Here is a 12,006-nt window from a genome sequence, read left to right as displayed (position 1 = left end):
CAATTATGAACGCCATCCACCAAAAACAAAGTCAATTTTTTTTGTTGATGGTCCTGGAGGGACAGGTAAAACTTTCCTTTAACGAACTATAATGGCAAATTTGAGACGTAATAGTGAAATTGTCTTAGCAATAACTTCCTTAGGCATAGCTGCAACATTATTACCTGGTGGTAGAACTGCACACTCTCGACTTGTGGTCCCCATTGATATAGATCCCCTTTCTATTTACAAAATAACAGATTTGTGACCTTGCAAAACTCATTAGAATAAACAATGGAATCATTTGGGATGAAGAACCCATGATAAATAGATATTGTGTGGAAGCATTAGATCGATTACTGTAAGATATTATGAATATCAATGCTCCATTTTGTGGAAAAATAATGATCATGGGAGGAGATTTTCACCAGGTGCTTCCTGTTATTGAAAAAGGAAGTAGAGGACAAATGATTTCGGCGTGTGTTGTTAGGTCTCAATTATGGGCCACCACAAAGATCCTACATTTGCGCCAAAATATACGATCAATTCATGACCACGAGTTTGCACAATTTCTGATGAGGATTGGAGATGGAAATGAACTTGCTAAAGAGGATGACATGGTCAGGATGCTTGCTGAAATTGTAATACCATGGGAAGGAGAAAGCTCCATAAAAAAGCTTATACAACATACATTTCCCCAATTAGAAACCATGGATGAGATACTTCATATATGGTGGAGAGAGTCATACTTACTCCCATAAATTGTGATCTACATATGTTGAATGACATGATTACTAATAAGTTCCCTGGATATGAACATATTTTGTTATCTTTTGATGAGGTTGAAGGTGATACTCATAATCTATAACAACAGGAATAGTTACACATAATTGTTCAGGGTACTTTACCACCACATATTTTAAAGATAAAAATAGGGGCTTCGCTGATGTTGTTGCGAAACCTAGACCCTAAATTTGGGCTGTGTATGTTGGTGTAAGCCCTAGAGGCCGATACTTTTGGTACTTGTATCGAATTATTTATTAATAAATAATAAAAGGCTTTTTCTTTATTATGGTTGATTAATAAAGTCCCTGGAATAGATAGTCCATTTAATGTATTAAGTGTGACTTAATCATGAGAACACATTAAACATAAGGACACTATTCTTAAAGTATCCATAGTCGAGCTTTAGTGTGAAGTGGGATAACATTAAAGCATTAAGACTATTATGTTTGTAGACTGATGATCACATCTCATGGATCATGGATAAAGAGTTATCAAGTATTAAACATAGGTATGAATATTAGGAGTAATATTTATACCGGATTGACCCGCTATGAGAATACTATATAGAAAGTTATGCAAAGTGTCATAAGTTATTCTCATGGTGATAATAGTGTATACCACTCTTCGACCTGAAACCACTATGGACCCTATATGTAGAGTCGATTGCTTTGTTGCTGATCTAACATTGTCCATAACTGGATAACCATAAAGACAGTTGATGGGTACTCGACGAAGCATGCTGAAGGGACATGAGTGACCTAGATGGAATTTGCCCATCCTGTGTAACAGGATAAATGTCTATGCGCCCAATATTGAACTAGACAAGGGTGACATAGTCTATACCTTGTGTTCAATATAGACATAAGGGCAAAGGGGTAATTATACACATAATTATTATCACAGGAGGTTTTGTCAGATCACATGACATTTTCGTGTCTTGGGTAGCAGTGATGTGTTGCTAGATACCGCTCACTGTTTATTATGTTAAATGCGTGATTTAATATAATTGCTAACATCGCGAAAACCTACAGGGTCACACACAAAGGACGGATTGATGAGAGATAGAGTAATTAAGGAATACAAGTGGTTCTATAAATAGAACTCTTGTGCAGAAGCATTGTATGGGAATACAACACAACTGAAGAGTTGGAATTTCGTATCTCTCTTTCTCTCACTGAAAGCCTTCATTCGTACTAGCTAGCACTAAGATTGAAGGAATCCGTTTGTGTGGACTGAGTAGAGACGTTGTCATCGTTCAACGTTCGTGATCGCCACAAGAGGTAATGATTCTATCACTGATCATGCCCATTCGTAAGGATCACTAAATGGAGAAAATTTTAAATTCCACTGCGTCTTGGATGGCAATTCTCCTTCAGTGGTATCCGAGCCACTTACGAAACCATGAATCTGATAATTGTTTTTATTCTGTATTAATATGATTAAAGACAGAATGAATCAAAGATTAAATTGAGATCGATCAAGTTATATATATATATGATATATGTAATCTTGATGCAAAATACATTATATATGATATAGTGTTCTCGTTTCATTCATTCAAACACTCAATGGTTGTTTTCCTTTGAGCGATCAATGGTCATTTGCTTCTTGATCCGACATTAGTATGGTGAAGCAATGACGTGTTGATCAATCATACTGAATCAACAATCGAGATGTGTTTGACGGTCTGAAATTGGTGCATCAGGGTTAGTGATGTAACACCCTTCTAAAATACCCCAAATATTAATTAAAACAACAAAATATAAATCAGAGTAAATATGCAATTAAGGGTGTCACACTTGACACTTCACACCGTTTTCCAAAATATCCTGTCATGCTCAATTATTTAATCAAAATAAAACATTTGCATAATTCGCAGCGGATAAAGTCTAACAACAATACAAAACATGTAACACATTACATGTAAACTTGTTCAACAATCATCAATGAAAAACAAGTAAAATATCCCGTCCCGATGTTACATCTACCAGAGCATGACCCACTAAGGAACTACACTAGACTCCAAGGACTAGCTTCTACTCAATCACTGCTCGTTACCTGAAACATAGTTGTAAGGGTGAGTTCCTCAATCGATATAATAAGCATTATAAGATATCATGTAATGCTAAGTAAATTAACACATCTTATCACCCTAATCAGATCACACATTCAGCAACAGCAACATCAACTCAATATCATAGTCATACTCAACATAAACACACAACACACGTATAATATTGGAATACATCCATTCATATTATACGCCATACATACATTATGCAATAAGACTCCATGCATGCGGTACCGACTATTCGTGAACATATAGTTCAACCTCACCGATCAAATCCAGATACGGCTACCAAGCTCACTAGTCCCACTCATTTGAGACCTAGTGACTCACTCACTAATTCCTCACCATGGGAATTAGCTACCACCCCAAGGGCTATGATATGCACGCTAATCACCTAGCATGCAAACATCAACAACAATCCAAAATAGACATATGCTCACACTCTAAGCCATAAAACAGTCCATTCCACAATTTCATACATAATACATACATTCACAGCATTATGCATATCATCATACATCATCAGCATATTATCACAAAATCATATCATGTCATGCCAATTACTAATCACAGTATTAGCACACTCTACTAATACCTACACTGCTCAAAACAATGGGAAATGATCCCTATTATATCATACATCAGCTAAATTACATCACCCAGCTGCAACGACCAAAACTGCACAACAACGACTCAGAAAAATCACAATTCTGCCCATACGCGTATTGCCTAGTCCCATACGCGTATGGCCCATTTCTCAGCCAATCCCATACGCGTATCACCTGTCTCATACGCGTATGCTACGCGTACCACTTCCCCATACGCGTACCAACAGAGACCAAACCACGTTCAAAACATCATCTTCCTCATCCATACGCGTATTGCCTAGTGCCATACGCGTACCAGACCATCTCATACGCGTATCACCTAGTGCCATACAAGTATGACCAGAAACCAGATTTCCAGATCTGCTATGGTTTTCTCTGCTACGAGATTCTCAGATCCAACCTTCCACATTCCAATTTTTACACAACATTCATTCATATTGTCTAACACAGATCATACACTTTCAATCTCACAATTTCTAACCTTATTACCTCTAATTCCTACGAATTTCCTTCAATTATAATCCAAATTTCGTTCATCCAATATTTCACAAATTTCAGCATACATCATTCTAATCAGAGTCAAATCAATGGTTTATCACTACCCATTACATGTTAACCCATAATACCCATCAAACGACGATAAACCCCCCCTTACCTGAGTTAATCCGACAATCCTTTAGCTTCGAGCTCTTCCTCTCTTCAACCCTTGTTCTCTGGCTCTTTTTCCACTTTTCTGTCTCTTTTTTCCTTTTCACGTGAAAAATAACCCTTTTTACCAAATGGGACCTTTTTAATTCCAACTTTTATTCCAATAATAATAATAATAATAATAATAATCCAATAATAATAATCCAATTATTTAATTAAATTAATAAATATACTATTAATTTAAATTAAATAATTATCCTTATTTCATCGGGGTGTTACAAGTGACGGCACAAGGGTTGTGTTGTCAGAGAGTTATGCGATTGGGGTTGTAATTGCACAAGAGTTATGCTTTCTAAACACTTTTCCGAACAGTGTTAACCGGTTAACGCATATGGTTAACCGGTTAACGCAATACGAAATAAAATTTTTAAGGTTTTCAAACAGTGTTAACCGGTTAACGCATTTGGTTAACCGGTTAACGCAAGACGGAAAACAATTTTCCAAGAGATTTTTAAACAGTGTTAACCGGTTAACGCATTTGGTTAACCGGTTAACGCAAGGCAGAAAACAATTTTTAATAGATTTCAAACAGTGTTAACCGGTTAACACATATGGTTAACCGGTTAACGCAAGGCAAAATTCACCCGTTCGGCTAAATCAGTGCTTTAAAGTATCAAGTGTTGATGCGAAAAGCGACGTCGATTTTAAATGAATTGTTCATTAAAAATTTCGGTCAGGGGCGCTGCCCCCTTGACCCTGTCCGCTGAACGGTCAGCGGAACCACCGTCCGCTGACCGGGCAGCGGAACACCTGTTCCCGCTGACCGGGCAGCGGACCCCCGGCTAACTCTGCGTAGTGTGATCAGTCGTCGAGATTTAATTTGATTTTAATTAATTAAAGGAATTAATAATGATAATAAAGTGTTTATTATTGTCTTGTTGTGATCGGTTATGGCCTTAGTTTTCCTTTATTTTGCTTTGGGTTTTAAAATACGACCTGCGTGTCGTGACTCTCTCTTAATCTCCCAAATGTAACTTCTTTTCTCATCTCACTCCCTCGTATGTAAAACGAGTTTCTTTTATGTAATGTAATGATATGAAGAAAGCAAAGAAGTCAGTGCCAAAGGAGGACAACCTTGAAGATCTTGCTTGGAGAAGCTTAGATCGTTGTTAGGTTAGCTTAGGTTCTCTCATTGGCTTGGGAGAACAATTGCGCTAGGGGCCATAACTGTTTCATTATGTATGTATGTATGTTGATGCATGTGAATGTATGTTGATGCATGTGAGAGACGGTTTATATGATAAACAAGCCGGTGAGATCAGAAAAATTGCAATTCCCTAAAATTAATTATTAAGTTTATGCTTTCCAAGTTTTAACACTCATCAAGACTAGTAATGGATAATGTAGGTTTCTCCTACGCGAGGTGCATGTTCTATATTAGTAAGGTGCGATGGGATAATTGTAATATCCAACTGTTAAAACAATGGGTCAAACTTAACTAAACAAATTATAATAAGATTATATATATGTTTAGAAGCAAGAGTTGGGAATGATCCATATGATGGATTGGAATAAGGAGTTATTCACCTAACTGAAATTTTCGAGAGTTGTATGAGATACAATTGGAAGGAGTTCCTACCTAAATAACCTAGTTTTGTGTAATCCGCCTACGCGGACTTAGAACGAAGTGAAATATGGATCTCGACCCATTAGAAAATCTTCCAACGGGATTTTCCGAATCAAATGATGAGGGTCATTTGTTTTGAGTAAAATAGTGGGAGCATGTTTAATTAAAGGCCTAATTAAATATGTCAATGATACTTATATTTTCATTAATCCTTATGTAAATAACCATGACATCAAACACCTCTAACAACATCTTGCGATCAATCCTTGATAAGGAAAAATTGTTTGGGACAAATTTTCTGGATTGGCACCGAAACCTGAGGATTGTCCTCAAACATGATAAAAAGTTGTATGTCTTGGAGACACCTGTTCCTAAAGAGGAACCTCCTAGTTCTGCACCTAAGGCAGAAAGGGATGCTTATAAGAAGCATGTCGATGATGCCAATGAAACTGCTTGTCTCATGCTAGCTACCATGAACTCAGAATTGCAAAAGCAACATGAGAACATGTCAGCGTTCGATATGATCGAACACCTGAAGATGCTCTATCAAGAGCAAGCAAGGCATGAGAGGTTTGAAGTTTCAAAAGCCCTTTTTCAAGGCAAGTTAGCTGAGGGAGCCCCTGTAGGTCCCCATGTACTCAAGATGATTGGGTATGTGGAAAACCTTGAGAGATTGGGTTTTCCCCTCGAAAAGGAACTTGCAACTGATTTGATCTTGCAATCGTTGCCAGATAGTTTCAGTCAATTTGTCCTAAATTTCAATATGATTGATATGGACAAATCTCTTCCTGAACTGCTCGCCATGTTAAGAACTGCCGAGCAGAATCTGAAGTCAAAAGGGAAGTCCATTCTGATGATCGGAAATGGAAAGAGACAGAACAAAAGGCCCACTAAGCAGGGTGATAAAGAGAAAGGCAAGGAAGTTGCCAAACCCAAACCCACCGTTGCTGCTTTAAAGCCTAGTGGAGGCATAGAAAAAGAAGGCACCTGCTTCCATTGCGGTAAGACCGGACACTAGAAGAGGAACTGTCCAAAGTACCTGGAAGATAAGAAGAATGGAGTAGAGACTTCAACTTCAAGTATTTTTGTTATTAATTTATCTACTTCTGCATCATGGGTATTAGATACTAGATGCGGTTCTCACATTTATACAAATGTGCAGGGGCTGAAAAGAAGTAGAGATTTGGCAAAAGGTGAAGTTGACCTACGAGTTGGCTATGGAGCAAAGGTTGCTGCTTTAGCCGTAGGGACTTATGTATTGACTTTACCTAGTGGTTTAATAATTCAGTTAGAGAACTGTTATTATGTACCTGCAATTAGCACGAATATTAATTCCGTTTCTTGTTTGGACAAGTTTGGTTTTTCATTTATAATAAAGAACAATTGTTGCTCAATTTATTTGAATGATATATTCTATGCTACTGCACAAGTGAACAATGGACTATATGTCCTTGATCTGGAAATGCCTATTTATAACATTAATACTAAAAGGATGAAACCTAATGAGTTAAATCCAATTTACCTTTGGCATTGTCGATTAGGCCACATAAATGGGAAACGCATCTCCAAACTCCATAAAGATGGACTCTTGGACTCTTTTGATTATGAATCATATGAGACATGCAAATCTTGTTTAATTGGAAAACTTACAAAGTCTCCATTCACAGGAAAAAGGTGAAAGAGATAATGATCTTTTGACCCTCATACATACTGATGTATGTGGACCACTGAACATGCCAACCAGAGGAGGTTTTTAGTACTTCATCACATTTACTGATGATTTCAGTAGATATGGTTATGTGTATTTAATGAAACACAAATCATAGTCCTTTGAAGAGTTCAAGGAATTCAAGAATGAAGTACAAAACCAACTAGGTAAGAATATTAAAACTCTTCGATCAGATCGAGGTGGTGAGTATTTAAGCCTAGAGTTTGATGACCATCTGAAAGAGTATGGGATCCTATCCCAACTTACTCCTCCTGGAACACCCCAATGGAATGGTGTATCTAAGAGAAGAAATCGAACCTTGTTAGACATGGTCCGATCCATGATGAGTCACATCAATCTTCCAAACTCCTTTTGAGGACATACACTATTGACATCAGCTTACACACTTAACCGTGTTCCATCCAAAAGGTTGAAAAGACACCATATGAGATATGGAGTGGTAAGAAACCACATATGTCTTACATGAAGATTTGGGGTTGCAAAGTTTATGTGAAATGACAAATTTCAAATAAGCTTGAGCCCAAATTTGATAAATGCTTATTTGTGGGGTATCCTAAAGAAACAAGAGGGTATTACTTCTACAATCCTTCAGAGGGCAAAGTGTTTGTCGCTCGAACTGGAGTTTTCCTAGAAAAGGATTTTATTTCCAAAGGAACCAATGGTAGGAAAGTAGAGCTTGAAGAAATTCAAGAATCACAAAGCATCGATACACCTATGGAGGAATTAGAGCAGGAAACACAAGTAGTTGTGTAAGAGCAACCTGCTCAAGTAGAACAAGACCAGCGTAGGTCAGGCAGGATACGTCACCTACCTGAGATATATGGATATCTGATCAAGGTGATGTTTTACTCATGGATCAAGATGAGCCTGTAACCTACTCATGGAATCTTCGTTCTGATGAAACAGTAAAACAATATGGATTCGTCAAGAACGAAGATGAGCCTTGTGTCTACAAGAAGGTTAGTGGGAGCATGATCGTTTTCCTGGTATTATATGTAGATGACATATTACTCATTGGAAACGATATCCCTACCCTGCAACAAGTAAAGTCTTGGTTAGGGAAAATGCTTTTCTATGAAGGACCTAGGTGAAGCAGCCTATAAATTAGGAATCAGAATCTATAGAGATAGATAACAAAATGCTTGGCATAAGTCAAAGTACATAGACAAAGTGCTGAGACGCTTTAATGGTTCCAATGGTTATGTGTTTTGCTTAAATGGTGGCGCTGTGAGCTTGAAAAGTTCAAAGCAAGATACAGTTGCTGATTCTACAACCGAGGCCGAGTATATTGTTGCCTTAAGTGCAGCAAAGGAAGCTGTTTGGATTAATAAGTTCATTAGTGAACTTGGCATAGTCCCTAGCATTGTGGATCCCATTGGTCTCTACTATGATAAAAATGGTGGAATCGCACAAGCTAAGGAGCCTAGATCTCACCAACGATCCAAACACATACTTAGGCGTTATCATCTCGTTCAGAGATAATGGATAGAGGAGATATGAAAATATGTAGAGTACCTACACTTGACAATATTGCTGACCCACTAACAAAGCCTCTTGCGCAGCAGAAGCATGATGGGCATACTAGATCAATGGGCATAAGGGGTATGCCTGATTGGCTCTAGTGCTAGTGGGAGATTGTTGGTGTAAGCCCTAGAGGCCAATACTTTTGGTACTTGTATCGAATTATTTATTAATAAATAATAAAAGGCTTTTTCTTTATTATGGTTGATTAATAAAGTCCCTGGAATAGATAGTCCGTTTAATGTATTAAGTGTGACTTAATCATGAGAACACATTAAACATAAGGACACTAATCTTAAAGTATCCGTAGTCGAGCTTTAGAGTGAAGTGGGATAACATTAAAGCATTAAGACTATTATGTTTGTAGACTGATGATCACATCTCATGGATCATGGATAAAGAGTTATCAAGTCTTAAACATAGGTATGAATATTAGGAGTAATATTTATACCGGATTGACCCGCTATGAGAATACTATATAGAAAGTTATGCAAAGTGTCATAAGTTATTCTCATAGTGATAATAGTGTATACCACTCTTCGACCCGAAACCGCTATGGACCCTAGATGTAGAGTCGAGTGCTTTGTTGCTGATCTAACGTTGTCCGTAACTGGATAACCATAAAGACAGTTGATGGGTACTCCACGAAGCATGCTGAAGGGACATGAGTGACCTAGATGGAATTTGCCCATCCTGCATAACAGGATAAATGTCTATGGGCCCAATATTGAACTGGACAAGGGTGACACGGTCTATACCTTGTGTTCAATATAGACATAAGGGCAAAGGGGTAATTATACACATAATTATTATCACAAGAGGTTTTGTCAGATCACATGACATTTTCGTGTCTTGGGTAGCAGTGATGTGTTGCTAGATACCGTTCACTGTTTATTATGTTAAATCCGTGATTTAATATAATTGCCAACGTCGCGAAAACCTACAGGGTCACACACAAAGGACGGATTGATGAGAGATAGAGTAATTAAGGAATACCGTAATGTATGGTGCCCTTAAGTAGAATACGAAATATGGTAAGGTACCAAATACTTAAGTGATTTTGGCATATTATGAGATATGGGCAAAATGCACTTAAGTGGGCTTTTTGGCTTGAAGCCCACACAAGTGGTTCTATAAATAGAACTCTTGTGCAGAAGCATTGTATAGGAATACAACACAACTGAAGAGTTGGAATTTCGTATCTCTCTTTCTCTCACTCAAAACCTTCATTCGTACCAGCTAGCACTGAGATTGAAGGAATCCGTTCGTGTGGACTGAGTAGAGACGTTGTCATCATTCAACGTTCGTGATCGCTACAAGAGGTAACGATTTTATCACTGATCATGCCCATTCGTAAGGATCACTAAATGGAGAAAATTTTAAATTCCGCTGCGCCTTGGATGGCAATTCTCCTTCAGTGTAATGGGACAAGATTGTTATGTCGTGTTTTTTTATGAATTTGCTTGATGTTGAAATACTTACAGGCCACAATGCTGGAAAAAGAGCTTTCTCGCCAAGAATTAAGCTCAAAACCACTGATGGTCCGGGACTTCCTTTTGTGGTTATTAGAAAACAGTTTCCTGTCAAATTCAGTTTTGCAATCACTATAAATAAATCACAAGGACAAACAATTCCAAATGTCGAAATTTATCTTCCACGACATGTTTTCCGTCACGAACAATTGTATGTGGCTTTATCAAGAGGTGTTTCGCGGGCTACAACCAGAGTGCTAATTAAAGACGAAAACGTATAGGGGGGAGAAGGGGATTTTACCATAAATATAGTTTTTAAAGAAATTTTGTTGTCACAACCTCAAGTATTTATCTATTATGTTTAATCATTTAACTATATTTTTTCAATGTCACACTTGGCGTGAACTCACTAGATTACACTATTTTTTACTACTAAAATTTACTTCATTTGATTTGCAGTGAAACGAGAGACGTTTAGGATTTTGATTCCATGGTTGACATTCCTATTAAGCAACAATGTCACTTAATGTCTCTGTTAATGTTAATGTTTATTTGCTTAATAAACTGTGAGAAATATTTTTTTTCTTCTTATTTTATCTAAATCTTCTTATTGTTTTGAATAATCTATAACAATATATAAACATAAAATTTAATTTTGGTGTAACCTATTTTGATTTTCCATAATACGGTATTCCTAACCATCAAATTATTCCACTTACATTATTGATTTTCTTGAAAAAACCGGTTGAATATAGTCACGTCACAATGTTGTTTTCTCAATTCAAACAAAATTTAATGCATGAATATTACATATTGCAAACAAAATTTAATATGTATATGAATAAATATCATATGTTTCATCATATAAATAGATTATATTAAAATCAAATTTATAAAAAAAAGACGTTTTTAGTATTTTCACCCGTTAGCGTAGTAAAAAAAAGGACAAACAGGCACCGTTTGGACGCTAGTATATATATAAAATGAAAAAACGAATGGAAAACACACATCAGCGACATTGATATTTAAAAAAAGAATGATCATCAATTGTTTGGTTAAGAGTTTGGAACAAATGAAAAAGGCCACGTTCATAAAGGAGGAGAACCAAGTTTTTCTTTAAAGGAACCTACTATAGATCCAGGTGATATCGCTGGAAAATGGAAAGAAGAAGGTGGTGGTTTATGTCGCCCTCAGTGGTCATCAAGTAGGAAAAATACATGATGCCCCTTTATTCACTAAAGTGATAGGAATTCTCCCTCCTTCCACTTTTCTTCATGCAAAGCAAGTCATTTTCTCCCTCCCCACAACGCCAACCGAAGAACCACTTCGCCATCCATACAAACTGCTTCACCACACCAACCTTCATTACACAACATACACTAAAGCCCTATATGCAAAAATGTGACACAAACTTCTCACCATGAAAGACCACGGAAACCTCAACAAAAATCATCACTCTTCATCAACTTCCTTCCACCATTTCGTAACTCAAACACAAGCAGCAAAACAACTCAGTAGTTCCACATTTACAACAACTCGAATTTGTTACATTTGGTTGATGTTTC

This window comes from Lathyrus oleraceus, chromosome 3 (assembly GCF_024323335.1).
Source record: "Lathyrus oleraceus cultivar Zhongwan6 chromosome 3, CAAS_Psat_ZW6_1.0, whole genome shotgun sequence".
Classification (NCBI taxonomy): Eukaryota; Viridiplantae; Streptophyta; class Magnoliopsida; order Fabales; family Fabaceae; genus Lathyrus; species Lathyrus oleraceus.
The sequence above is the reverse complement of the archived record's forward strand: the minus strand, read 5'-3'. Positions refer to the sequence as shown.